This window comes from Malus domestica, chromosome 10, assembly GCF_042453785.1.
Source record: "Malus domestica chromosome 10, GDT2T_hap1".
NCBI lineage: Eukaryota > Viridiplantae > Streptophyta > Magnoliopsida > Rosales > Rosaceae > Malus > Malus domestica.
The window spans coordinates 9,667,998-9,674,317 of record NC_091670.1 but is presented as its reverse complement, the minus strand read 5'-3'; positions in this window follow the sequence as shown (position 1 = coordinate 9,674,317).

Below are 6,320 nucleotides of genomic sequence, written 5' to 3'. Positions count from 1 at the left end.
TAATATGAGAAGCGAGAATGTCTACTAGTTATGAAGCATGTATGTTGGGGTCCGGAATTTAGCGAGTATGACCACAACTAGTTTGCCTCAGCGAAAAATAAAATTAAGAAAAAGCTTAGAGGACGTTAAGGGTCATGCGTGTCCATGAAATAACGATAACAGGTATCATGTTTTCCACGTGCACGGTTAACTGGTGGTTGGTATACCAATAGGTTGCCATTAAAGTTTCTTATTAATGCGAAAAGCAGCTCATTGATCGATCTCTAGTTCTGTGCATATCATTTGCATGTACTGTACATATGATGTGCATGTGGTGCACATATAGTGTATATGGTGATGATATCACAGGTGATGACGCCATTTTTCTGATTTCGAAGAGAGCTTTGAGCTTTGGGTTAGCTCAGATTTGTGAACATATCATGTGCATGTGTGTGCATGTTGTGTACATACAGTGAGCATATCCTGAAAAATTCATCCAACAAAACACCAATTTTTGCCAATTTTTAGTGAACACCATCACAACATTAAAACGAGGTAGGGAATCCTATGATATAGAAGAGGGAGGATTGATTAAATTTTGTTTCACTATTACTTCATATAGCTTCTAGGTTTATTCTCCCATTCCCTAAATATGAAAAAGCTCACTTCTTTAATCCCACTAATATGCAAATATTGGAAGGAAGAGTGCAAACAACAAATGAGTTTTCTCATTTTTGGTCAATAACAAATGGGTTTTCTTGTTTTGGTGGTGTTGACCCCTCTAGCCCAGGATGTTCGTGGAGAGAGAGAGAGAGAGAGAGAGAGAGAGAGAGAGAGAGAGAGAGAGAGAGAGAGAGAGAGAGATGAGGGCTTTGTTCCCAATAGACATCGCATGTGTAGCAGCAGTTAATGACTAGGCTTTGTTCCCACACTCAATGCAAGTCCAATGGTGGTGGTCTCGAGCCTCAATTGTTTGCTATGTTGCTAAAAAATGGCCAGAAAACTCCCGCTTGCTGGAGTTTTGATCCCAACAATTAGGGATGAGATTTGTGACAAGGCTAGGTGTTTTTTACTACGAGGACGAGATGAAATTTGTGGTGGCTTCGTTTTGGAAAATGTTGGTCGAGACGACTATGCACCGCGTGTGCACAGTGGTGCACAATGAGAATAGGATAGAGAGAGCATGAGGGACAAAGTGAGAGAAGAAAGAGGGAGGGACATAGGGAGAGTAGAAAGAGAAAACAGAAAATGGGAAGAAATAACTTATTTATATACAAGGGCAATTATGTCATTTCAAGGTATAGGAAAAAAGGAAAACTAATGAAAAGGGCTTGAAAACTTTGAGTTTTAATGATAAGGACAAAATAAAGGGTAAAGTGAATAGTACCAGGATTGATTTTTTAGTGTAAAAATGTGGTTTTTCGTTAAAGTGAACAGTACCGGGTGCTTTTCATTAAAGTTCCCTAGGAAAAATCATGTTTTTGTTCAATTGTTGTGCATGGTGTATACATGCCGTGTGCATATTCAAAAAATCCTATTTTTGTCCCAAGATTAAAAAAATATCCTATTTTAAGTAATTCCCAATAATTTAAGATGCAAGTAAAACTTAACTTACTCAAAAGACTGTCATTAGTAGAATCCAACAATGACATGCTTGTTATTCTATATATCATTTAACTTGAATTGTCTACTTAGCCTCTCATTCACATTGGTATAGAACTCTATGAAGAGAACCTAGCTAGTTCATTTATTTTGGAGTATCATCAGTTGCATTGGATCAATACTATTTCTTTGTCAGAAGAAGAGTATGATTTGTTTTAATTTGGTTTTTTCAACCCATCCAAATATCACGTGGTCTCCGAAGATGTCATGTTCTTCAAATAATATTTCAGTCGCGGTACTTAAAGGCCTGTTTGGTATCCTATTTGAAAATTTTTATCATTTCTCAAAACATTTTTTAAGAACATTTCTTGAAAACAGTTTTTTTGAAGACTCAAAAACTTGATTTGTTTCTAATTAAATTTTTTTATATCTTACGACTTAAACTATAACAAAGAGATCTAAAAAGAGGAGGTCGCAAGAGAGGTAGAAAGAGAAGAGAGGAGGAAAGAAAGTAAGATATGATTTAAGGAAAAAGAAAGAAGAGAGAGAATCAGACGAGATAAAGAGGAAGATGAGTGAGAAAAAGAACCTAAAAAATAAAAAGAGCGGATTGGAGGAGAGACGAAAAAGATAAAAAAAAAAAAAAAGAGTATAGAGAAAGAAGAAAAGAGAGAGATTTGGAGTGAGAGTGGAGGAGGAAGAGAAAAGAAAGAAGTGAGTTTAAGTTTAAAAACTCTAAAAACCCACTTTTTATGTTTTTAGATAATAGACTATATTTTTGAGTTAGTCTTGAGTTCAGTTTTTGAAAATAGTCCTACCAAACAAGTTTTTAAGGCCTAAAACTTGAAAATTGTTTTTGAGTTTAAAAAGTTGTATTCAAGTACACTACCAAACAGACTCTAAATATCTTGTAAAACAGATTTTGGGTGCATCCAATTCATAAAACTCGTTTATGCACGTACTTCAAATATGAAATGTGAGTTATTTAACAAAAAAAATAAAAATAAAAAAAATGAAACGTGAGTTGTTATTACAAGTCCAGGTCAATGTTTGGTAGCTTGGTCATGTGAATTCTGACAAGGAAAAGATTTCAATTTTTAATGCAAAAGAAAGCAAACCACATCACTGATTATTGACTGGTACACAGGTTATGGATATGGATTTCATCCGAATTTAAATTATGAGAATTCTAAAATTCATCATATCTTAATTATTTATCGTGCATTATACCGTTAGAAATCATTTAACTTTTTTTATTTAAATTTAAATACAAATAATACTTAACGAAAACGGACTACACGATATATGATGAATAGTTATAATATAAAGATCTATTTGGAGAGAATCCTCCTCCCAAAGAAATTTCACATATGCAAATTTCTGCATTTCTTTAATATTTTTCAGGGGAAATAGTAGCTGGTTTTTTATTATTAAAAAACATTACAATCTTCTAAAAGAACGTTACTAATGATATTTGGGAGCTCATCATACTTACAATTAGATTTTAGTTTTGTATTTTTAAATAAAAATCTAACAATTCACACACTCAAAATATCTTTTGAGCCAAAGTACCGTAAAAAATTCCTCCATTAATGTTGGGGGGAATATAGCCACTTAACCCTTTATTAGGGGTGGGCAAGGTCTAGTTTGGTACGGTTTCGGTGCGAAATATAGCCAAAGTACCATAAAAATCCCTCAAGGTGTTTTTGTACCTGCCTTGGGTGCGAGAAGGCTCACCTTTGTTCATCTCATTCGTTTTGTTTTTGGAGGAGATCTTGACGGGCACGGAAGAGGTCTTGATGGGGGTAGTATGGACGGCAAAAGCTTCTTTGGCGGGCTTTTTCCTAGTCTTGTTTACCTTTGGGGCAAACACCTTATCCTTTTTGAAGTCAGTGATCGGCTCCTTTTTCCCATGATTGGCAATACTCAGCCCCATATCATGGGATCGAGTTGCCAATTCTTTAAATGTTCTCGGTTTTATGCCTTGGAGGATGTAATGTAACCCCTAGTGCATGCCTTGAACACACATCTCAATGGCGGAGGTTTCAAAAAGCCAATCTTTGCAATCCAGACTTAATGAACGCCATTTATTGATGTAGTCGACAATAGGTTCATCCTTCCACTATTTCGTACTCGTCAGCTCCAGCATGCTTATGGTGTGGTGAGTGTTGTTGACACGTCCCAACCCTGATATTCCTTGAATACCCGGATAAGCACGTGCTAGTCGACACCCGAGGGTGACGAAAGCCATTTATTGACTACAAGAGTAATGATTAGGAGGAAATATTCATGAATAATCATTAGAATCTAAAGATAATAAACAAAGTTTAAGGAAAAGTCTAGAGTGCACAGAATACGTTCTAATTCAAGATCACAAAAGGAAAGATCATTACAAGATATCACCCAAGTGAGTGATAGACTGCTACTGGTAGAGGAATGCCTCGTACGTTGTGTCGTAGTCCTCGTTTCTAAGACTTGAATGGAGGCGAAAAACAAAGGTGAGTGGACCAAGTTCATAAATACAATAATAATAAAACAGTTATCAATATACTAAACCCCACATTTTATATAAAGAAAACCACTAGTATAATAAGTGATAGGTTTCCTGAAAACCCTAGCATGCCAAAAGCATCTCAAAAGACATATCGCGGAAAAACATCGCGGAAATCACAACATAAATCGTCTCACAGATCGTCTCGTAAGCGCGGTGTGCTACCAATAAAATCATTGAATAAATATAACTCCCAGCCTTATGCCAGCACTGTGGTCTCTGCGCCCGTAGCCAATGATTACCAACTCCCGCCCCAATGCCTGCTTCGTGTCCCTTAGCCAGTAGTTAGGGATTATTTCTCCCGGCCTATCTGCCAACACCAAATCTTCGCCCCAGGCGGCATAGTGTCCACTAGGTACGCACAAATAGTTATGCCTCTCATAAATAACCACTTCATAGTATAAAGTCATCCATCGTCTATACTATAAAGAGGGTTTTCTAAAACATGTTCTAGCATCCTATACTAAAAAAAATACGGTATATTAAAATATAGCTCAATATAAGCCAACAATTAATTCCTTACAAAATAACACGATAATCAATATTTCAGTAAACATGCTTAACATAAAATCAGTTCATAAATTTGTAAGGCATGCATTTCATTTATGCAAATAAACTATAAAATTATACAAATTTTAGAAGGGGTCCACTCACAGATACTCCGTAGCAGCAGAGTTGTGGGGAAAAGGATTAAGGAAATCCCCACTAGCAACTTCACCTAAGCAAAAAAATGTACAATTTATCAAACTACCCAACTATAGAATTTCAAGAAATGGAAATGGGTCTTGGGTTTGGATCCAGATTAGGGTTTAGGTTTAGGTTAAATAGGGTTAGGACTTATTAGGTTTTGGGTTTGAATAGTTTAGGAACAAAAGGGGTGGTTTGGGCTTGAGCCCAAACCTACACAACACACATACACACTCACCAGCACACACACATGTATGCACAACACATATGCACACATGCACTCATATACGCACACACAGTACTGTAGACATCGAAATTTCGGTGAAATAAATGTTGATCAATAATTAAAATTTCAACGTTCACGTGTCACATAAATTTTACACATAGAATGTGACTCAACGAAAAATCGAGAATCATCATAAAAGTCATCAAACATGAGACATGTCAACACTTTGCATAAATGATTTTTTTCATCTGATTATTTAAATCCAAAAATCAAGTTTTGGAATTCTATAAATAGAAAGCCAAGGCATTCATTTTAGGGACACCAATTCACATCGCACCAAAACCTTGAAGCTTTGAAACTCCAAAGCTCCCAAGCAAATCCCGAAGGATCAAGAAACCTCTCTTCGTTCTTCGTCAAATTCTCCTTCAAGATCAAGCCCCAACGGCCCTTGAAGAACTTTCACCAATTCAAGATCCAGCCCCGAAGGCCCTTGAAGAAAGTGTTCATCGTTCATCACCATTCATCCTAAGATCAAGCCCCCGACGACCCCTTAGATCAACAAAATTAATAAATTTATTCACTATTCTTCAAGATCAAGCCCAAAAGCCCTTGATGATCCGTACACCATTGTTCATCCTAAAGATCAAGCCCCGACGACGCTTTGGATCAGCAACCCATCCACGAACTTCTGATGGTCGCTTTGAATCCGACCTTCAAATTCCTGCAGATGATCAAGCTTTCTCTTCATGCTCGTCGAATAATCATTTGCAAGCATGTGCCACTCTCAATTCTCGCTCTTAAGACGTTTAATCTCTCGTCCAAGGCTTTCCACCTCGGCCTTCAATGATTCAACTTGGCGAGTTCGAGCAAGTAGACGCTGGCCCATGTTGGACACAGAGCCCACACACTAAACACTGAGAGCCAGGGAGTCTTAGACAACCAACTCATCAGACCGCATTGAAAGAAACCTATTATCTCTAGGAGTGATGAGGTTCCTAGCTACTACCGTCGCCACTATTGCATCCCTCATCACAGAATCTTCAACTGTAAGAGGGCCGTTAGAAGATAAGAAGGACAACCACCATATATTACCCTGACGCGACGCACTTGTATCCCTCCTGAGACTCAAATCTAAGCAAATGTTAGAACGGTATGCCATTTTCAAAAATGGTAAAAGAAAAAGGTTGGAGGTAGTAAAATCTCAGAAATACACTAGAGACAATTTTCACAAGTGGGCAATCTTCAAAATGTGCATGTAGGATGTGATCGATACCT